Below are 24,892 nucleotides of genomic sequence, written 5' to 3' on the forward strand. Positions count from 1 at the left end.
GGAAAGCACTTCCTGGGACATGTGCAACCGTGTTGCCAGATCTTCTCAAACGAATCCTGGTGTTCCATGCTCCAGTCCATACCCCACGCTCGTCTAAGCATTTATTTAGAGGACACTGCAACTGGCCGTGTCTCCCCAGCCAAGTTGCTATGTCCTCCGGGGGCAGGCTCTCGTTCCTTACTAACACCGTCAGGTTTTTAATCTCCTCCTGCCTACTCAAAGGAATCAGGCGGAACCCTTTCCAGGGATCAGCCCCTTTAACCAACCCAAAAGCGGTTATAAAACACTCCATAGTCACAGCGTTGGTGAAACTGACATCAAAGTCAGGGGTGCCAGCTGGGTGGGTCACAGCAAATAGCTCAGCCACCCTGAACCCCAACGCCAGGACTATGTCAACCACTTGGCCCCTCGTGGGGCACTGACCTTCACCCTCCCATCTCAGCTGGACCACATTCCTACGCTTGCGCTCCGGACCACCTGTCCCCCTAGACCAAGTACTGGCCCCAGGGGTCTGACCAGCCGGGGGTACCCGAAAGTTACTGGCCCCAAACTGGTGGTACAGGTGGTCCAGAGGCACACTGGACCCAGCCACATTGGCGTAGGAACGCCTTTCACCAAGTGCCGTCAGCAACTTTACCTCCGGTGTCCCCCTTAGTACGGGTCCCGGAGGAGGAGCCTCTGCCACAGACACTGGGGGTACAACATGAGAAGCAGCCCCCCCACTCACGGCATGGGAAGTCACACTCCCCACATCGTTTACCCCAGCCTGAACTTTAGGATAGGTCTCATCCTCAGAGCTATAAAGCAAAGCCTCCCAGGCTTCCTGCCACTCCACCTCCATATGGGCCCCACAGGAATCCACTGACACTTGGCTCGGCCCTGATTGAGAACCCTCCAAGCCGCGAATGAACGTCATTGCAGGGTTCTCACCATCAAGCTCGCCCATTGGGCAGTCACCCCAGGCCGTAGCTTGTTCTGGCACTATACAATTAGACATTTCAACATTACTGTTACTGTTACTGTTTACACTCTCTTGACCAGAAAGCAGACCGGAAGTCCTTTGAAAACTACCCTCGGGGTCAACTTCCGGACCCGCCACCGTCACTTCCGGCCGCGGGCTATTCTCGTCATGAACCAGCTCACGCACCGGAAGTGCGTCATCACCCCTTCCCGCGCTACTATTGGCCTCGCGGTCAGTAGCACCACCCCTCCTCCCGCGGGAAGACGGCGTTCTCTTATTCGCGGCCGCCATTCCCGAACTGTCAGATGCCATGCCGCCGGCCGACACTGCACCGCTGCCCACAGCGGCAGCCAAGCTGGCTTGACTCTCATATACCCTAGTCCCCTTACCCTGAGACCGGCTTGCAGCAGTGGCAGCCGACAACGCAACTGACGGCGTGCCCTGCTTGCAACCACCGGCTGGGATCACTGGGGACTGTACAGGTAAGTCCATTTTTCCTTTGCTTACTATCCTAGCAAGCTGCACCACTGGTATCTTCTTAACAACACTCCTGTCTTTAATGTCCTTTTGCTGCCTCCTTCCCACTTCACCGGGGTCTAACCTGCCCTCTGGGGACACAGCCTCATTCATAGGCTGGCAACCCTTAGGCTTACCTGACCCCTCTGCAGGATTAGTGGAGTTAGCAGGGCTAGCAGTCTTTTCACCAGGAATGCTCTTCACATTTTCAGCCTTCACAGCACTCTCTCTCTCCAAAACTGTTTCTTTACACACCGCTGGCTTTCTTTCCACCACAGTCTTTCCCTCTGGTTTGTCACTGGCCACCTTTCTTTCCACCGCACTTTCCTTTTCTTCATGGCTGGCTTCCACAGAGGGACCCGCCATTTCCTCCTCCTGCGTTGTGTTCGGGGCTGGATACAGTCTACGGCGTCTCCCTGCCTGGGTCCCCTCGTCACACGCAATTCTCATCGCTTTGTCCACGTTAGATAGAAAGTCTTTCTCACCAGAAGCACTGTCAATCAGGTTGGATAACAGCTCACCCAATATGTTGCACTGCTTCTTCAATCCGTCTATCACCGTCTTATACTCCTGTCTCTTTACAACGCCTGATCTGTCTCTCCGGTTCCTTAGCTCCGCCAGGACCTTCATTTTCTCGCAGTAGCTGCGGGAAGCCTTTACAATTAAGCTTTTAGCTTTCTTTCTTCTGTCTGCAGATTTCTCCACATCCTCTCCTGGCTGTCTCAGAGACCAATCTGCAAGATCCAGCTGGTTCTCCAAAAACAACCTCTCCTCCTTGACGAGCTCCAGGAGCTTAGGGGCTCCACGTCCTTCATTAGGCTGAGAAACAGGCACCTGGCCTGGGCTGACTGAAGTCATCAGCTCCCTCTCTTTCTCCACCACTCTGGAAGTCCTCAGAGATCAGAGCACGCAGCCAGCACACACAATCTCCTACAACTGACTGCAAGCTCTATTACAGAAGAGCAATATAGCTAGCTATATAGGTGGATATAATGGTGTATAGTGCAGTCAGGGCATGCAGACAACACGCACAATCTCCTACAACTGACTGCAAACTCTATTACAGAAGAGCAATAAAGCTAGCTATATAGGTGGATATAATGGTGTATACTGTGGTCAGGGCACGCAGACAACACGCACAATCTCCTACAACTAACTGCAAGCTCTATTACGGAAGAGCAATATAGCTAGCTATATAGGTGGATATAATGGTGTATACTGCAGTCAGGGCAAGCAGACAACATGCACAATCTCCTACAACTGGCTGCAAGCTCTATTACGGAAGAGCAATATAGCTAGCTATATAGGTGGATATAATGGTGTTTACTGCGGCCTGGGCATGCAGACAACATGCACAATCTCCTACAACTGACTGCAAGCTCTATTATAGAAGAGCATTATAGCTAGCTATATGGGTGGATATAATGGTGTGTACTGCGGTCAGGGCACACAGACAACAGGCACAATCTCCTACAACTGACTGCAAGCTCTATTACAGAAGAGCAATATAGCTAGCTATATAGGTGGATATAATGGTGTATACTGCGGTCAGGGCACGCAGACAACACTCACAAATTCCTGCAGATTGCTAACAGCTCAATTACAGAAGAGCAAGAACGCAAAATCAGCCGATAACGAACGGTGTATACTGTGTTGAAGGTACACAGAGAACACCCACTAACTCCTACAGACGTCAACACACTACACAAGGCCGCCACGCTGGCGGCCTTATATAGTGTGGGGCGTGTACTACACAGCCTGAGCTATGATTGGCCACAGGCATCCTGCCTGTGGCCAATCATGGCTCTCCTCACTGCCGGCGCTGTGATTGGCCAAGCATGAAGGGTCACAGTGCATGCTTGGCCAATCATGAGCCAGCAATGCACTGCGATGGCGCAATGTATTGTGGACCATGAGCGCCACACCAATTTGGCGCGAACGGCCTATAACGTTCGGTATTCGCCGAAGGTGCGAGCAGCCGATGTTCGAGTCGAACGTATGTTCGACTTAAACACGAAGCTCATCCCTACTCTCTACCACCAGAATGGTGGCAGCAGCCCAAAGGTCTCTAAGATCTCTCACGGCAGCCTGCACATACACAAATGTCCTAGGAAAGTTGGCTGCCTCCTTCCAACATCCATATGACACCTTTCTCCTGTGATACCAAACTAGATCTTCAGATGACAGCCCCTCCGTCTGTTCTCTTTAGTTTCAGAATCCAGGCCACCTGAGGCCTCACAAACAGCAAGCACCTGACAGCAAGCCCTCCGGGCTGTGTTCCTCTCCTGAAGGAAAAGAACCAGAAGCTCTGTGTCTCAAAGTATTTATACAGACTCTCAACACCCTTCAGGGCCATCCTCCCTAGGAATGATATGGACTGCATACATTTTCATGCTGCTATTTGTATTGCTTTACACCTATGTTCTAGAGAATTCTACTGCTTTCCAGAGATGAAACAATCAAACCAGTATCAGCTTATACACTGATCAGACATAACTAATCACATAAAGCTGCACTGATTAGAATGAGCTAGAACTAGATTTGTCTAACCCAGCAATGAGACAAGCTAAACTTACCTAGCAACAAAAACACAGCTCCAATGAACACCGTGAGCCAGAAATAAATCTACCTAATCCTAGCACCTATCTAGGATGGTGCTACATCTAACTTTTATATTGTGTGCTCTAGGTTATACGAAGATCTGTCTACAGGCCACATTTGGAACATTATCTCAGCAACTGTCCCACTTTTCATAATATTTTCTTTGGTCTGTTACCCATTGTTGGGGGACAAATAATTCATTCATACATAGGTAGAAAGATTGTTTGTGTCAGAAACCATGAATCAGACTGAGACAGAAGTACGCGTAGTCAAAACATAGTCAGAGTTCAGGAAACGGAACAGATAGTCAGACAAGTCAAAACATCAGGGAGCCAGAGAGGAGCGTAGTAGAACAGCAAGCAGGATCTGGAGCCAGAAGGAATGTGAGCCAAGCAAGTCTTTAACAGGAACACAAGAGAGCGTCTCTAGAGATGTGACCAAGGTGAAGGCAGAGATCATCTGGGCTGGGCGGCTTAAGTAGGCAGGTTTGACTAGCAGGATATCATCAAGTGAGTCACCGTGGAGAGAAAGGAGCTGGCAATTAGCCGACAGCTGAGCGGCCAGCTTTGAGAAGGAAGGGCTGAGCCCAGCCCTGACAGTTTGTTTATTTGCATTGTTATGACCAGGCAAACTGTATTTTTTTTCACTTAGTTTAGTTTTATAAATAATTCACATGAGTTACAGTATTTGGTAAACCAATTCCAGTGCTGTGGCCAATTTCTTCTAAATTCAGTTTTTGTTTTTATTTACATATTGAAGGTTTTGGAGGTTTCAAAGATTTTGGTTTTGGGGCTTGGGTAGTCTTTGTAGTCATATGGGATATTTTTTAAATCTGGCACATTAAAAACACATGGTAATGCAGCTTAATGTATAAAAGGATGAAATATCCACGCCAAACCCTACAGAGTGTATGAATCAGGGTGTTGCAGCTTGAAAATAGCCTGAACATAAAGCTAAAAACATATAAAGGTGGTGAAAACAAGCACGCATCCACTGCTATTCAATTGAAAAAAATACATTTTAAAAAAATGTGATACCCTAAAAAGGGTTAAGGTCATATCAAAACATGATAAAATGCATAAAAAATGCAGGGGATTGGAAAAGTGCACACAAATGACACAATTAATGAAATAATAAGTAAAAAAGGGATCAGAAAACTATTACAAGTGCAAATAATTCATATAAACAAGAGTCTACATAGATAAAACGATCACGATGTGAGACTTAGGGTCCTTTCACACGGGGCGGATCAGTTCTGATCTGCCCCGTGGATATCCGTTTGCTCAGCGGGGATCACTCCGCCGATCCCCGCTGAGCAGGGAGATGACAGCTCCGTCTCTGCACACTGCGCAGGGACGGACCTGTCACAGCGCCGCTCTCCCCTATGGGAGATCGGATGATGACGGACCGCAGTGCCCGTCGTCATCCGATCTGATCCGCAGACGGATGGAAAAATAGCTTTTTCCTCCGTTACACTTTTTCGGATCGGAGCGGGTCGGATGTCAGCGGACATGTCACCGCTGACATCCGACGCTCCATAGACCTCTATGGAGCACCCGTTCAGGTCCGCCTGAAAAACTGACAGGCGGGCCTGAACGGGACATCAGTGTGAAAGAGGCCTTAGGGGTTGATTTACAAAAACTGGAGAGTGCAACATCTCGAACAGCTCTGCATGGCAGCCAATCAGCTTCTAACTTCAGCTGGTTCAGTTAAGCTTTGACAATAAAACCTGGAAGCTGAAATGTGTATCTTTCAATGCTCTGAAATCAGGGGATGGTAATATCAATGCCGCTTACCATATCCGTAGGATCTCATATTATAGAGATCAAAGATGTCTGTGCAAAAGCCTGCCAGCAGGAATACGATCCTCATGGGGTTCTTCTCAGGGGAAAAGACTCCTTCTGTTACAGCAGTGTATCCAGTTACAAAGGAAGCTTGGAGATGAAGGTCATCATCTATTATCAGATGGTCCTAGGTGGTCTCATTAGTAGAGGATAAAAGAGAAGGACTTTATTATGTAGTATATCCACAAAATTTATTGAGAAATGTAGCAACGCTTACATTCAATAACACGGTGAAAGGTAAAATTTCAAGACATCCGTGGCTCAGACCAGCTGGCTGTTTGTGCGATGACGTCAAGGACTAGTGCTCCACCCGACGCGTTTCCCCATCCAAGGCATCGACTGGGAATGGAGGCTATGCACAGGAGTGCTATGTGGGAGTTCCCACGCTTTTTTCCCCAGGACTTGACCCCTGTTACTATTGCAATTCATATACTACCAGCCATTCTCTGTGTTGATTATTTATATCATTTTATACTCTAATCTTTGTTATCTATTTAACAATTTGAGAAAAATTACAGTGGTTGTGCTATGGGCAATCTCAGATAGTATCAGAATAATCCAACAACCTACTCAACTTTCTTTTTGGTCCTTTAGGCCTCATGCACACAGGAGGTATTGGAAACTCTCCTAAAAGCCTTTCCTCCTGGCAGAAGCATTTTGGCAGAAAAAATACCTGACGCTTGTAAAAGTGTGCAACGCATTAGGATGTGTTTAGGAGCATCAAGCTCCTGGGCATTAAATAATTTCATTTGCTACATTAATAATTTATTCTGGCCATTGAAATGAATTAATACTCAACTGCTAAAAAATTGTTAACACGAGTTAACACGCTTTCACAGGCGCCAAGTGTTTTTTTTTCTGGCAAAACACTGCGGCTCCTGGACAGTCTGGCAGTTGTTTTGTTTCTGCCTCTAAAAGCCCCTGTCACTAACTGCTGCTAAATGTCCATGTGTGCATGGAAATATAGCCGAACATGCAGGGGAGTTAAGAGGCAGGATAAAATAAATTGCTAGATGCTTCTAGAAGCAGCTGCAAAAACATCCAGTGTGCATGAGACCTTAAAGCCTAACTCAAGTTTAATTAAAAGTCAAAATAAAACGGCAGCTTTTGATGAAATACTCACCTTGAATGTAGAACTGCTCCCTAGTAGTTTTTCTCCTCCACAAGATGTTGTCAGTCTACTGAGTTGAATTACAGCGAGGGTCAATTGACCCACCTTCTGTAATTCCAGGGTGTCACGGACCTTGTGCCTGGGGGTAGCCACCCTGCACTCACAAAATGTTTTTGAGACTGGCATCACATCATTATTTGGTCCGGCTCTTTGTAATGTTTAGGACCTGTACACCACCAGAGGACGAAGACCTATGAAGTGAAAAGGAAAAGTGGTATGATAAGTTCTCCAAGGGTGGTGGCCACTGGATGGGTGGGAAGGCAAAGCAAGGGAGTTGGACCTTAGCGGGCAGCCTTTTATGTTATAATAGGCTCAAGAGTCAGGTGCAGTGAGGACAAGCTTGATACTTGTACTGGGGGAGTAGAGAACTGTAAATAAATACAGCTAAACATAGTGATCATATATGGTTAAAAACCAGTGATAAGGTGCACATCACAAATAATCACTTTTCACTGTTATTTAACCATTGTTATCACTGTTTTTTAACCATATATGATCACTGTGTTTATTTGTGGTTGCGCACTTTATTTCTGGCTTCCATATAGCTGAATTGAGTATTTAGATTCTTTAGAAGTTGTAGCACCATTTAATCAGTCATAATTTTTTCACATTTAAAAAAAAAAAAAATCATCTTTGTAATTATACACAGAATTTAATTGATTAATTTTGGGTAAGCGCAAAATATTTAAAACGTATATATAAGTACAGCTGACTACACCTACAAAAGCACTTGAACCTGTAGTGCAGGATGGGCAGCATGAGGGACTCCTGGTAATAGATAAAAATGCTGGAATATAATACCTCAAAATATATTGTGTGCATATTCAGCTATATCTCACACTACAGAAACTGAATACAAAGTAAGCTTATTGTGGTTATTACACTAAAGTAATGATTGCAAAATTTACACTACTGACAGTCATCTTCTGTGTTTTATTTTATTTTCACTTTCAGTCTAAGAACAATTTTAGTTGGTACAGAAAACAGAAATAGAGTATCATTGTTTCTTCCTGTGAGCTGAAAAGAAAGCACAAAGAACCTTATCTTTATTGTGTAGACTACTTGTCCCAGCAAGCCATCATTCAATGGAGACAATCAAAGGCAGACTTGGCTTAAATAAAGCTTGTGTGACAACCATGGCTGCCTGCCCAACCGTATGTACATAGTTGGAAGCTCTCCAGCATTAGTCTAGAGACTCAATACAATTACTTAGTCTTCAGGTTGCCTGGTGTTTTCTCTTAGTCATTTAATACTGACATTGAGTAGTGATGGTAGTATTATACTCCAAGAGTCCCAGTCACTGCAGAGATTAAATGCAGTGTAGGAAGTTAAGTGCTTGGAGTAAGTATAGGCCATGCTCTTACCTTCCTCTATAGCAGGGGTCTCCAAACTATGGCCCTCTAGTTGTTCAGGAACTGCCTAGTAATGTCTGTGAATGTCAGAATTTTGCAATGCCTCATGAGACGTGTAGTTCCGCAACAGCTGGAGTCCTGTAGTTTGGAGATCCCTGCTCTATAATATAGGGCAAGCACGTCTTGACTGGAATGATTGTTCCTTCGTTTTTTTGCCTGTGTATTGTCTCCATTGCCTGCTTACTGCCTATGTAATACTATCATTCATCATGATTCGCCATTGCCCTTGGTTGCTCACATATTGCTATAGCTGTCCATTTGTTGCCTATGTGTTACAACAATGTCCAATAATTTGCCACAACTGTCGGTGTGTTGGCTACATTTTACCACTGTTTAGTGCTATGATTCTATCTGTGAATGTGTCTGTAAATCAGAGTTGTTTATATTGGGGACCATAATATCCTAATTGCTACTAATTATTCTTTATGCCCAGTAAAGGCCTGTCACTATCATGCAATGCCTCTTTACTAATTACTCTTCATCCCCAGTAAAGGCCTGCCACTATCATGCCATGCTTCTTAAATATCATATATTTTGGTCATATCAACTAAAGTCACAAAAGTCACTGTGGAATGACTTGAAAACTGAAGTCCACAAACGGTCACCATCAAATTTACCTGAACTTTAGTGGAGTGGTAAAATATTGCAAAGTCTAGATGTGCAAAGTTAGTAGAGACATATCCCAACAGACTAAAGGCTGTAATTAAAGCAAAAGGTGGTTCAACAAAATACTGACACAAGGGGGTGATCCTTTTTCCAACTCTGATTGATTCTGTTTTTGAATTTTGAATTTTTTTTCTGACATATTGGTGTTATATCTTTCACTTGGATGTTATAAATTGCACCAGTAAATACAGCTGGACAAAACAAAAACTGTTTCTGTCTTCATTTCAGGCTGCAAAGCAACAAAATGTGATTATTTTAAAGGGCAGTGATTCTTTTCTATACCCACTGTACAGATCACTAAAAATAGTGCAATTAGAAGGTAACCATCTGCAAATAAAATGCATAAAATATGCAAAATGGCAAACAAGTATGTGCAAGATGGCTAGTTATTTTTTTTTTAATAAAATAAACAAACATGTTATACTTACCTGCTCTGGGCAGTTGGTTTTACACAGTGCAGCCCCAATTCTCCTCTTCTGGGCTGCCTTGCTGACACTCCTGCCTCCTCCCCTTCATCAGGTGTCTCCACAGAAAGCCACCCATTAAGGTGAAAAAATTTGCAACTTTACAATCCCTTTAAGTGAACTTAAGTAACCAGTACTTCTGGTTAATTCTGGTCTTCCCTATCAGTCAAGTTAATAGAAACCAAAAATGTCAAGACTCGGGGCATGGCCTGAAGCTGCATGTGGTAAGACCTGCCTGAGCTGAGCTCTGCCGACGAGATCCTGAATCTACCATCCTGTCCCTCTCTTCCCAAGACATCCACCCAGTATCTTACCCGCAGTGTCTCGTGACCCCAGGAGAGATGTCACCACCTCGCAAACAGGCCGACACGGTCACTAAACTTGATCGATTCTGCTGACAGGAAGAAGACCGCAGGCCAAAGATGGCGGCTCCCCCTGTACCACTCACATGGCTGATAAGGCAGAGGGGATCGCTACCTGCCAGGCCTCCCGCACTACGAGGATTGAGGAGGTGAAAGTGGACATCTCCCTAGTCCACCAGGATATGCAATACCTGTGGGACAGAGTGGTTGAGTCGGAGCAACGCCTAGGATGTGTGGAGGAAGCCCTCCCGCCCTTGCATGAGTCGGCGGATCAGGCACACCGCCTCATCGCCCAGCTCCAGCAGAAACAGGACAATTTAAAAATCATTTGAGGCGGAAAAAATCTTGCTTCATAGCCCTCCTGGAAGGAGTAGAGGGTAACTACCCAGCAACATTCCTTGAAGACCTGCTCATCAACAACTATGGCAGGAAGGCCTTCTCGCAATAGTTTGTTTTGGAGCAAGCTCACCGGATGTCTGCAAAAAAAACACCTCATGGAGCACCTCCTCATGTCTTTATTGGCAAGTTTCTCAACTACAGGGATCGTAATGCTATCCTGCGACTAGCTCGGGAGAAGGGTAATATCTCCCTGCATAACCATCAGATTTTGGCATTCCCCGACTTTTCAATGGAGGTGCAGCAGAAACACAGTCAGTTCACTGAGATCAAGCGGCGTCTGCAAGTCCACCACCTGAAGTACTCCATGCTATTCCCTGCTCGTCTCCATGTGGTCGGTGAGGACCGCATCCATTTCTTTGAAGAACCGGGAGCTGCTGTCGAATGGCTCGATCGATTAAATCCTTCTTGAGCCATAAATACTGTGCAGGCACCTGCTACGAAACTCTCCTACCCACCTGTATGATGCTGCCCACGGCCCCTGCTACTCCGTTTCTAGTGTACTGGGGACATTGGACGTGTTTTCTTTTTCACCTTCAGTCCCTGTTATGTTGCTTATGCTACTTTTCTGTTGTTCCAGTGTGCCCCACGTTTTCTTCAATAACAATGCAGATACAGGCTCTCCCTTAGTGGTCTGGGAAACCTTTAAGAAACATGCCAGACTAATACTTACTGAATCTATTTCTAGGTTTAAACGCAATTCTAAAGCAGATTATGTACATGCCATTACTCAGTTGACGATGTGGGAGGACCATTATGTCTCCTCACCGGCATCTGACCCCCTGGCACAATTGAAACTGCAGACCAGGGTAGTAGACCAGCTGTGTCAAGAATGGGCTTAATATAAGTTGTTTTTTAGCAAACAAAAGATCTTTGAGCAAGACGAGCTCCCGGGTAAATTACTGGTCTATCTGGCATACCTGGACTGCAGACCCCTAGTGGTAATTACCTTGCACTTAGCCACGGCAGGAGACATTACAGACCCCCCCCCCCCCCCCCCAATCATTGGCAGGGAATTTGTGGATTTCTTCTGAAAGGTCTACCCATCTAAAGGGCTCCATCAGTATCTCCTAACCCTTCTTAAGACACTGGATCTCCCCAAACTATCTGCTGAACAGGCTGATCTGTTGGAGGCCCCGATCTCAGCAGATAACATTACCCTCACCCTAGCTCAGTTTGCCAAGGCTAAAGCCTGCCTGTCGAATTCTATTTCCATTTTTCCGATGTCCTAGTCCCTCTATCAGGCTATATTCAAAACCACAACCCTTCCTGAATCTATGAGGGAATCTATGAAGGAAGCGATCATAGTCCTTAACCCTAAACTGGGTAAGGACCCCCATAGTGCAGAATCTTATAGACCTATTTCCCTACTACAAACAGACATCAACATTTTGGCCAAAATCCTGGCTCTATGCCTAAACAAAGTAATTCTCTCATTGATACACTCAGATCAAACTGACTTCATGCCGGCAAAACACACAGCATTCAATACCAGATGCCTCTTCATGAACCTACAGGCCTCCCATGACCAAACTGGTTCTACAGTAGTAGTCAAAATGGCTCACCATACTTTATGATACACTGCAGGCTAGGGTGGTAGCAAATGGCTTAACGTCTGATGCTTTTTCAAGGGGGATGCGACAGTGGTGCCCCATTTTGCTCCTTCTATATGCACTGGCTGTAGAATCCTTAGCGGTGGCACTTAGGTCGCGCAAAACACGGGCGGACTGTTCGCCCAACTTTGTCCGCTGAACAGTGTTTCGGCGGACAGTCCGCTCGTGTGTGGGCTTCAGCGGACAGTTTCAGCGGACAGTCTGACGAACAAAGTTTTTCGGAATTTCCGTAAAACTGTCCGCTGAAACTTGGTTTGAGCGGACAGTCCGCCCGTGTGTAGGCTTGTTCGTCAAACTAAGTTCCGCGCATGCTCAGAAAGGATTTACACGGCGAAGGTTGCATTGCAGTGTATTGGACGTCGTATTTTTCGTCCCGTCGTACGTGCCGTTCACGTCATCGCGCAAGTTTCAGCGGACTGTTCGTTCGTCGTGTGTGGTCAAGTCCGTCCATGCTAATTTTGAGCGGACTGTCCGCTCAAACTGTTTGACGAACAAAGTTGGGCGAACAGTCCGCCCGTGTGTACGCGGCCTTAGGGATCACCCCGATATTAGAGGGTTAACATCTGGATCTGTGATTGAAAGTGTGGGACTATATGCAGATGACATGCTCCTTTAACTGGCTCACTCTGGCCCCTCCCTTTCAACTGCGCTACAGATCATAGTCAATTTTGATAGATTCTCAGGCCTTAAAATAAACTGGGATAAGTCCCAGATCCTCCCCATGGATATGTTTCCCCATCTGAAGACCAGGCCAATATGCCCTTGCTGAGAGTTAGCACTTTTAAACACTTGGGGGTCCAGGTTTCTAGGGATGTAGCTGACTATATCTCGCTGAATGTAGAGCCTCTTCTCCCGCTGATTAAAGCCAAAACACAGACGTGGGCCAAATTGCCATTAGGAGTTATGGGCTGCGGCTGAGTTATGGGACTAGTCAAAATGATACTATTGCCCAAAATTCTTTATGTACTATGGCACTCTCTGGTCTACATTCCAGTTAGATACTTTTAAACTATGGACACTTTGTTACAGTCTTTCATATGGGGGCCCAGTAGACACAAATTATCCTGGAAGTTTCTTCAGGTCCCAACTTCCCTAGGGCACCTGGCAGTTCTGGACTTCGGATCATATTACCTGGTGGCACAGCTCTCGCATTTTTATCATATTGATAAGACTGACAAATGTAGATACCTCGCCTTGGCATGCAACTCAGTGGACTCATGGGCTCCACATCCATTCTGCGACCTGCTGCGTGGCCTGCATGGTTCATTGGAGCTCAATCGTCATTTATGTACACATGTGCGCCATATGTGCTCGTTCATGTGCAAGAGGTAGTCCCACATAAAAAAATACCATAGGGCTATTGGGATGTACAGCCATTGGATTGCTTCTATAATATAACTGTCAGCCTGCTTCTAAAATATAACCAATTTACAGCTGCTAATATGCCCCTGAGTGTTTTTTACATGCTACTGTCAGGGACATAGTTATGTCAGTGGCAGTAACAAGGGTCAAGGTCAATTCACACAACGTCTGTTGGTCTGCATTCGGCAATACCAGATTGATGCAATGACAAGGTGACAATCATTGTTTCCAATAGGCCCAGTTCACAACAGGCTGCATTGGTGTGCATTTTGGGAAAAGGGAACATGCTGCATTTAAACAACATCATTTAAGAAAAAATAATAATGTATTTTGGCTGCAAACTAAAAATCTGCCTATGAATGAAATGCAACGCAATGCGACAAAAAGTGGATGTCAATTCAAGTACATTTATTGCACATCAGCATGCTAAATGCTCTGAATATGACATTAATCCAACTTAAAGACTCTAAGTGAGTCACACTATAAGTGATCTTATACTTAATTTTGTTTCCAACTTGCTACTGAGGCCTTATTGTCTCTGATTAAGCTCCACTCGTTTTCATAGCCCAGTCCAATGAGAGCCCTTAAGGGCCAATGAGGCAGTCTCTCTGGACAGTAATGTGAAAGCTGACAGAGCTTAGAAGTCAGGCCCCAGTAACATAGTGAAACCAAATCAGAAAGAGGCATGAAAGAGACTTTTCTGCCACACAGGCACCTTGTGGTCTTTGCTCTGAGCTAAGACTATTCCTTCAAAGTGGTGTACATATTTATTCTAAATGGATTCAAATGTACTTAATTCATGCAGACACATAAAGAGAAATAATAATACCCAAACAATTATATTTACTGTAATAACATGTAGAGAAGTAGAAGTTCAGACTTGTTGCTATACTTTGCTCATGTTTGCCTTGTTAACGTGTCATTAAACCAAAACTATGAAAAACTCTTATTACATAACATATAACAAAGTGCTCATACTCACAGCCTTCAGCTATCCTTCCCATCTTCTCTGTGTCCCAATTGCAGGCTGAGATTGTGTAGACCAACTTGTGTTACTGAGCATGCACTGTTTCAGTTCCCTTCTGAGCCCTTCATTCTTCCTTTTTTCTTATCTGTGCAGTCCGCATGACTATACAGTCACACATGTGGGCATATACACGGTGGTAAATGACACTCCCCTCCCTCCCTCCTCCTCCATGTCATCCTATTGCTAAACACTATGGGGGTGGGTTATATTATGCTGATTGATTACATTCACTAAGAAACTCATAAAAAAAAATGTTGTTTTAATATAAATCCGGATTAAATATATGTAATGTAATTGCTGATACCAGTAGAGCGGGGTGTCTAACTGGCGGCCCTCCAGCTGTTGAGAAGTCCCATCATGCTTCTGCCTGTGAGAGTCATGCTTTTAACTGTCAGCCATGCAATGCTTCATGAGACTTGTAGTTCCGCAACAGCTGGAAGGCTGCCAGTTTGACACCTGTGCTGTAGAGTTAAAAAGAAAAGCTAGTGTCAGTCATCTTTGACTCCACCTATACCATATTAATAAACATAAAATAAACATTTAGGCCTCGCTCACACCATGTGCAGAGACATGAGTTTTTCTGCAAGCATTCTGCAAGGGCGCAAAGAAAACAATTGTCCTTTATGTGCCCTGTTTACACCACAATGCCAGTATCACATCTGCAGTGTGTATGCAGTTTTCTGTGCAGAAAAAAAAACTGACATAATGACACAGGGTATGATATATATCTGGTAAAAAGAGTGCACTGTCCCTTTAAGTGAAAATGTATTACAAATCAATACCTGTGATTAAAGAATACACATAATCAATAAAGATAAATAATCAGTAAAAAAAAATATTCCATATCATATAGCCATACAAATCAATAACCAAGGTGCAAATCAATAACCACTATTGAAAACAATAAGGGTCTACATAAAGATTCAAAGTTCATGTTGCACAGTCCATGCTAAAGTGTCCAAGTGCCTTCAAAGTGCTCCGTACCCAAAAATATAAAAGTGCTTCAGTGCAAAAAGTACTTCTCAAACAATGAGGCCTCTTACCAAACAAGAATGATCTTGAATTACAGAGATCATATATGCTTTATCTCCAAATGGATGGCCGACTCACCCACCATCAGACCCCCGGATACCTCCGTGACCCCATCAGTGAGATACAGCAACTGTGTTTTCACAACAGGCAAGCATGCCTTAGCCTTTTCTCCAAACAGCACTTTCAAGCGTAGATTTATATTAGGCATAAAAGAGAAGCCACATGGATGGTCAGGGAGCTATCCGGAGGTCTGGTGGACGTGTCGGCCATCCATTTGAAGATCACGCATATATATGATCTCTGTGATTCAAGATCATTCCTGTCTGGTAAGAGGCCTCATCGTTTGAGAAGTACCTTTTGCACTGAAGCACTTTTATATTTTAGTGCACAGAGCACTTTGATGACACTTGGACACTTTAGCATAGACTGTGCATTTATTCAATATAAACATTGAATCTTTATTTGGACATGTATTGTTTTCAATAGTTGTGATTGATTTTCACTTTGGTTATTGTTCATATGGCTATATGATATGGAATTTATTTTACTGATTTTTTGTTTTTATTAATTTAAGCTATGAAATTCTTTTTTTACTGATTATTTAACCTTATTATGTGTATTTATTTGTATTATTTAATCACAAGAATTGATTTGTAATAGTGTTTCATTTAAAGGGACGGAGTACTTTTTTAAATAGATTTTTGTAAGGCCCAGTATTCAGGATATTAGGGTGCAGCAGTCTTATTTTTATTAACAACCAAGGTCTATTATATATAAAAATATGTGATATCTATCTGTACATAAATAAACGCATGAAAACTGATGTCAACGTGCATAAAAACTCACTGAAACATGCATGAACAGTGATGTAAACTTGTGTCTCTGCAAGTGAAATCTGCGGGGATTTTCCATGCACATATGGTGTGAACGAGGCCTAATGTTCAATAAAAATTTATTGGGAGCTGAAAACAATTATTACATTTTTAAAATCAAATTTAAATTGCTCTTCTGAAACAGTTTTTTTTTTCAGTCATGTGATTGGCACCTCACCAATCAGGGTTGTTCAGGCACAGACTCGCACTGCAGAGGGCATGCATCAGCAGAGTAATAGAAGCCAGTCTCTAATATCTTTCCCTACAGAGGACAGGGAAAAATCATGTGACCACATAACACATAACAGGGCTGCAGGAATAAGGTCCTTAGAGGATTAAAAAAAAAAAAACAGTGCCATGATATATATTATTTATATAAACAAATTATGGCAATTAACACTTCTCTGTTTAGTATCACTTTAAATAAGCCTGATTTTCAGTAGAACATAAGGAGGCCCCTATATAGGAATTCTGGTAAGCTGCATTAGTAAATCCCCAGGTATATAGATGTGGTGGTGCAGTACCATAACAGACTGTTTGGCCAGGTTACCACATTTCTGTTTTTTCAAATGCAACACTTCAGCTACGAATCTCTTCATATACTCACTAATTCTGTTCTTCTGAGGTTAACCTCAAGAGACCAATGCCTTTTTTAAGAAGGGCAGTATGAAAGAAAGGTGTTGTTACTGAAAATATCTGCAGTGCTGTCCAGAATTTCTATGTGGAACTCATTAACATTAGTTCTGCACACATATGCCAAATCTGGATATTTATTTGCACTTTGTATACTCTATTTCCAATTCTATATTTTTGGCAACTGTCCCTCATTTGGAGGGACTATCCCTCTTCTGGAACCAAATTCCTCTGTCCCTCTTTCCTCCTCATTCAAACTTTTTTGGTCTGATTTACAGATATCTATGAAAATGTACTATTCAACTACTAAAAGTGTTATTCTGCATGTTTGTAATGAAAAGAAAGGAAAGGTAATGGTGCAAAAGAAACAAAATGAATAAAAAACAATTATTTCTGGTGTACACATTATAAATGGTCTGCATAACTAAAGGCACGACAGAGGTGTGTCCATTGCCTAAATACACTGTGTGAGAAAATCCCGTCTCAGAAAGTTGGAAGGTATGCCTTATAATGGCCATACATGCTTAGATAAGTGATACGTTTCCTTTCTGATTGACCTCTTCTGATAGGGATAATAAATCTATAGTTGAAAATCCACTAAATCAATATGCCAACCACAGGAAAGGGGATTAAATTCTATAGTTAAGTTATGATCATAATATTGTAAATTGTTGATTGCATCTCTTTTTCCATCATATAATCTCATAATCTGACCCATCAAAATGTGTTCATAATTATGAGCAATGTATTGAGGTGGTGCTGATCAGTGCAAAATAAGTGATCATTTTCCGCCCTGGCTGGTTGACTTAGCTTGATCAAATACAACCTAAATTTAGCCTAATCATGGTTACTCACACTTCAATAATCAATTTATTTTCCAACCCATCGCTCCCAATAGGAATAACCAATTTACAGTGGATTACAATATTAATATATTATAAATATTAATATTTAGAACGCTCGTTTTTGAATACTACTTACATATTGTGCTATGCCAGCCTCTAATAGAGGGGCTGGCATTGTCTTATATAAATAGGTTAACAAACCCTTTAACTGCTTTAACTGTTTCGAGTGACATGTGACCTTTGGGTGTTCCCCTATGGCATGCTGGGGCAAGGTGAGCAGGGAGGATGGTAGGTGTAGTCCCTGGCGTACCTGCAGGAGGAGATGCTAGCACTGGGACCATTACTAAGTTGGGGAGGATCATGGGAGGGTGCCCTTCAGAGCTGTAGCTTAGGTCTGGACATCAGAAAACTGCTGCGGATAAGGAGGAGACCAAAGAATGTAGCTGGGAAAAGGCCCCAGAGATGGACTGCAGGGATTCAGGTTGGGGCAGGAAGAAACGCCTGAAGAGATCTGCCTTTCTAGCCATAGTGGAGTAGGGAATGCCCTTGCATCTTAGTTCTGCTATGAGCTTCCCCTGAGGTACTGCACCATCCCCTGAGGGACTGCACACTACCACTCTCTGAGCCTGCGGAGGGTGACAGAGGGGCAGGTGTAAAGTAATCACTGCTGGCCTGCGACATGGCTCAGACTATAAGACAACAAGGGGGTGCATGTGTTAAGAGGAGATTTAGCAGTAGGATAGAGAACGGTGCAGGATACAGAAACTCAGATAAGAAGGAAAAAAAGGAGAAGAACAGGGCAAGAAATGACAAGCACAGGGAGGAGTGGCTGGGTTCTATTGTATAGAACCTTGTAGAGTGAAGATTTTGAAACCTAAAAAGAGTGCGTGGCAGTCGAGATGAGCCAGGAGGTGACCTGTCAGGTAACCGATGCTCGGGTGCCTGTCTGTGCTGAGCAAAACATGTAGACCAGACCCCCAGGGTGTACTGGGGCAACTGTCAGTAGACAGTGACATATGCTAACGTTTGCACTGTCGGCAAACTCAACATTTTAGTGACCTTGTCTGCATAGGTGAAGGGTCGAAAACTGAGTGTAATGCAGAGACACATGTGACACTATCTAACGCCTGATGAGCATGTCAAATTGTGTATGTGAAGAAAATGTAGAGTGAAAGGGGTGCTGCAGAATAATGTGACAGAAGAACCTGTGAACTACACACCTGACTGGCACCCTAGTAGCGAGGTCCTGGTACAGATCAAGACTTGATCGACCGGCAAGCCTTTGCAGTAGTATCTGCCACTGGACATCCAGAAAACATGTCCATACAGACAAAATGCATACTCGTAAGATCCTGACTTGGTCATCTGGATATATCTTTTTGTAATCTCTGGAAGGGATGTTCAGCTGGTAACAAGTAAAACAAGAAGTGGTATGTTATAAAAACAACTGTGGTAAACCCTGGCTCTATCCCATGCTCATTTACTATGGCAGCCATAACTGCTTATGACTGATGGCACGGTCCATGTGTCAAGCTGGAGGGAAAAGAGTGATTGGCAGACATAAATGATCACCTTTTTCAAAGTACTGTTTCATAAGAAGTTGCCCCCTGTGGACCACTTGTTCTTCTCGTTCTGGGGTCCTTAAAGTTGAATTATTAATCCCAGCTATACTGGACCAGAACTAGGGTGGAATCTGTGAGTTGCACAGACCCACCAAGTGTCCAGGGCTGTAAATGCAGCATCCTAAGTGTCGGTTCACAATGAGGCAGCACGACTTGCAGCACGACTGCCTCAGGCAACCTGGACACGCCAGCTGTGGAGACTTGCAAAATGAGTTCTCTATAGAAGTCAATTCAAGTCGCCTCAAGTCGTACAGGAACCTTTTTCGAAGTTGGAGCAACTTGTATCGCTCCAATTAGAACGGTTCGATTGTACAGAACGGGACGCGACTTGTCAGGCAGCTAAGTCGCCTGACAAATGGTCCCAGTGTGAACCGGCACTTAGTCACCGGGTCTGCTTCCATGTGTAAGTTTTAATGTTAGTATGGCTACCTCAGCAAGAACCTGAAAGGTTGAAAACAGCCAATCAAATTAACTTAGCATGCTTGGTTGGTTTCCCTGCCAAAGTAAAAAGAAACTTCTGGTCCTTCAAATGGAACCAAATTCTCTATATCTCGACTATCTATATAAATATATACACTCTTTTTATAGCTCACAGGCTTTGCTAAAACATGGAGCTCTGCTTCTTGGGCTGTGGGAAAAGGATTCAATGTCTCTAAATACAGAGTATCCTTCTGGGTGATAAACTGCATACTCAGTATGGGTATTGCCATCCTCAGTATATAAAACCGGGATCAAATCTACAAAAAATGAAATATCTGGGTCTTCAGGGAGTGTGTCCTGCACTGGGCTCACAGCAGCTGATTCCTACGTCATCAATTTAACACATGTGGTTTTTCTTTGTCTCCAGCCTCCTCCAATAGAGGCAATAAGGTGGCTGGATTCAAATGTATGCATTTTTCATTGTTAGATTTGTACATAAACAAACAAATTCATATTTTGAACCTTTCATTACACAAACATTTAGTTAGCTGTATATTTGCTGCGCAGAATGTGAGACCATTCAAAATTAATTTGACCAAAATAATGTCTGTAACTTTGACTTATAGCACCTTTGTATAAAGCTACAGCTCTGATATATCAGGATGAACCCTTCATTACTGGGTCCAGCTTGCATAAATATATTACAATGGCTTGTTTTCTATCATGCTGTTTGTGTAAGAACTCCGGTTTCATGTTTCAAAAAGACAAATTTTTCCTGGCAATATTCTAATAAATGATAACAATACCCTGTGGTCATGCAGAGATGTCCATAAATCCAAAATATTCTTCTGCTTATGAATGAATGAAGGAATTAAATATTTGTATAGCGCACAATGCGAACTGAATCGCCTCTAGGCGCTTATACCACTGCACTTACAAGGAAGAGGCGCACATCATTTCACAATCCACACAATGTGCTTTGGATTTTAAAAATAAAAATAAATAAAAACATAAGGACCAACAATTTGTATGATGGACCAGAAAGCTCTCAGCCACATCAAAAACTCTAAAACTGGCTGCAGGTGGCATCTATCCTAACAGGGTGTGTGGACTTGATGTGATGGGTCTGTTATATTTACATTTTATTTATTATTACTCTCACATCATGGACCACACATCAAGTTATTATCAGACCTTAAGATTACATTTTTTAGAAAAACTTCTTATGTATCCCATCCATCTTGGCTTTGTTAAATATTACGGCAGCTGTATTTCAAATAACAATCTCATCTTAATCTTTTTTTTTCTCTCAATAAGGGCTTATTGTATAAATGGAAAATTAAAAAATCTTTATCTTAATCTAAACCAATCCCATTCATTATAAATTTCCCCATTAACCTGGATTTCATTTCCAACCAAAGGTTGTCTAAACCATTTATAATATATCTTATAATATATTATTAATAAAATTGTTAAACTCATATTAGAAATGAATACTCAAATTATAATTTCAATGTCACACACTAATATATCCACAGATAAATTTCCTTAAAGGGAGACATATTACTTAATTTTACTTAATTTCCCTTTTTTAAATGCACTGTTTCCACTATCAAAGGATATTCAATTTGTATAAGACACGGTTAAATGTAACTTTCATTTTACCATGTTTGGAAAACAGATTCAAAAATAATTGTGAACACATTGTTTATCATTAGATTCATTAACCCGGCACATTTTGTTATAGATGTTTTGTCTAAAAAACAGAACTTGGCATGGTGTCCATTCTTTCAGGAGAGTGCAAAGGAGGGGGTCACATCTGCGTACATGACACACACAAGAGATAGAACTAAAGGTTCCAGCATTCACACACATACACGAATATCTCTCTAAAATTGTTTACATTTTTCCCCATTTGTACACAATACATGCATATCATTCTCTCACATTCTTTTAACTCTTTAACCAGTTGCCGACCAGCACACGCCGATGTACGTCGGCAGAATGGCACGGGCAGGCAAATGGGCGTACCTGTACATCCCTTTAAATTTGCCGCCCTGCCATCGGGAGCGCACTGCCGGCGGCGCGCTCCCGCGCTGGTCGGGACCCCCGTGAGTCCGGTCGTGGGTCCCGCGGACTCGATCGCCGTGGGCATACCTGCGATCATCTCACGGAGCGGCCGAATGAAGAAATGCCATTGTAAACAACATTTCTCCATTCTGCCTAGCAACTAGTGACACTGATCTCTGCTCCATGTGATTGGAGCAGAGATCAGTGTTCACTAAATGAAAGCCCAACCCCCCCACAGTTAGTAACACACCCCTAGGAACACTTAACCCCTACACTGCCACCCACTGGTTAACCCCTTCACTGCCAGTGTCATTTACACAGGAATCACTGCATTTATATAGCAGTGATTACTGTAGAAATGACAATGGTCCCAAAAATGTGTCAAAAATGTCCGATGTGTCCGCCATAATGTCGCAGTCACAATAAAAATCGCTGATCGCCTCCATTACTAGTAAAAAAAAAATATTAATAAAAATGCCATAAAACTATCCCTTATTTTGTAAACGCTATAACTTTTGCGCAAACCAATCAATAATCGCTTATTGCGATTTTTTTACCAAAAATATGTAGAAGAATACGTATCGGCCTAAACCGAGGGAAAAAAAATGTTTTTTTATATATTTTTGGGGGATATTTATTATAACATAAAGTAAAAAATAATGCGTTTTTTTAAAAATTGTCGCTCTATTTTTGTTTATAGCGCAAAAAATAAAAACCGCAGAGGTGATCAAATACCACCAAAAGAAAGCTCTATTTGTGGGAAAAAAAGGACGTCAATTTTGTTTAGGAGCCACGTCGCACGACCGCGCAATTGTCAGTTAAAGCGACGCAGTGCTGAATCGCAAAAAGTGGTCTGGTCTTTGACCAGCAAAATGGTCCGGTCTGTAAGTGGTTAATATATCCCTTCTTAAATTTTGCTTTCCTTATTTTGTTCTGATATCCTTTGCATCCCATGTATTGTAATACCATACTTCACATATTGTACCTTCTATGATCAGACGGGTAGCCATAGTGCTCATCCCATCTTCCCTCTCTGACTATAAAGTATTCTGTTTTGACTCTCATTACTCTGTTTTAACTTAACTAGTTTTAGTGCCTGACCCCAAATTCAATCCATAACTTAAAGTGGTGTTCCACCCAAAAAAACGAAATGTCATGAATGTACTTGAAAAAAAAAAAACATTTGGAAAAAAAAATAGTTTTTACTTACCTTTTTTTCCCTGTTGCTTTGTGGTCCCTCGAAATCTGCCTCCTCCTTTTCCCTAAAATGGGTGCCTGCCAGGAGACCGTAATACCACCAGCTAAAATCTGTACATACACCTTGACTAAAACCTAATGAGTTTAAATTGTAATACATTATTTAAGCATTTCTCTAGAATTTACAAACTCATTATACTGTATATTCCTGGAGTAAAAATCTAATAACAATTATTTATGGTATTATGGTCTGAATATGCACTACAGACACAGATTTAGCCATTGTGATATATAACCAGTGTTAATTTTGACGTCAAATTTTGATTTAATTTTAGTCACATTCTTTTGACTAAAATGGCATTTTAGTTTTAGTCATATTTTCATCATCTGAATTGTTTGAGTTTTAGTTGTATTTTAGTCTATTAAAATAATGTTAATTTTGTTGACAAAAATATTTTTGTCAATGAAATTAACACTTCTTGCGAGCTGCTCAGTATACCGTGAGTATCAGGCTACAAGGCAATCAGAGTCTTCTTTTCAATATGTTCTATTCTTTGTCCTTTTGTATTGTGGCAACATGCCCCTCTCCACTGTTGCTTTGCCAGACCTATGCAGATGGTGTAAATCAATCCTTTTAATACCAACATGTTAAAATTGCATCCTAGTGTTAATAATAAGGGATATTCAACCAGTTAAATGTAACCCAGCAAAGTAAAACTTTCTATTGTTAGATTACTTTTTAGGGAAAGCAATACTTATAGACAGCAAAGATTTATTTTCTTGCTAAATAAAAAAAATCCAACTCCATATAATAGCCACTAAAAACATATTTTTTAGACAGGTTTTACATAAAAGGACATATATAAATGTGAGGCATCCCTTCAGTATAAATGTGAGGCATCCCTTCAATATAAATGTGAGATCATGATTATGCTGTTAGCCTTCATTCTTTCTTTTATAAAATACACCTATAGATATTTCCCCATTCTGCTTAATTAAAAGACCAGACTTAACTTTTGAGAATTGTTAAACTAACGTGCCATAACACAATATTGTATTAGGCCACTGGAACAATGCCTTACTAAAGAGGTCCAATGGGGAATCACTAAAACAAGGTGGCATGCGGCCAAAAGCCTCATGTGCATCTGTTGGCAAAATGTGGCCTCATTCAAGAGGAACTGGGTGGTTCCCCACTGACTGCGATGCTAAAACATTGCAATGATTTTCTGTCCAACACAGGGTTTGATGCCAAGATTTTTATTTAATAGCTCAAAAAGATCCGCACCATGCACTTCAAATACACATCTTATTCACTAAAAATCTTCAGCATCTCCAGAGCAGTGTCATACAAACGCACTCCCCCATTAGAAAAGATTTCACATTCTACATGACCCACACAGTGTAAATTTTATATATATACAGATGTGTGAAAAGTATTTGCCCCTTTCTGATTTTTTTTTTGCATATTTCTCACACTTGAAATGATTCAGATCATCAAACAAATTTTAATATTACACAAAGATATGTGGACGTAAAAACCTTCATAGACAACTGAGTGCATCCTAAAATATAAATTACATTTTTTGGGCTGTTGGATGTTTATTTTAACTGATTTTGTCATTACTGATCACTTTTTATAATTGGATACTGTAAACTCGATGTTTATCGGTGGTGAGACATCTCCAGCTTGATAATTTTCTGGATTGTCAGGTTTGGGCTGAAAGGTTTTTCACAATTTTTTTCCACCTATTTCTTTCACCAATTTATTGCTAATATGGCCCTTAAATAAACATTATGTCTGGGATT

Source organism: Lithobates pipiens, unplaced genomic scaffold (assembly GCF_037356315.1).
Source record: "Lithobates pipiens isolate NorthernLeopardFrog02 unplaced genomic scaffold, aLitPip1_a1.2 Scaffold_23, whole genome shotgun sequence".
In the NCBI taxonomy this organism is placed as follows: domain Eukaryota; kingdom Metazoa; phylum Chordata; class Amphibia; order Anura; family Ranidae; genus Lithobates; species Lithobates pipiens.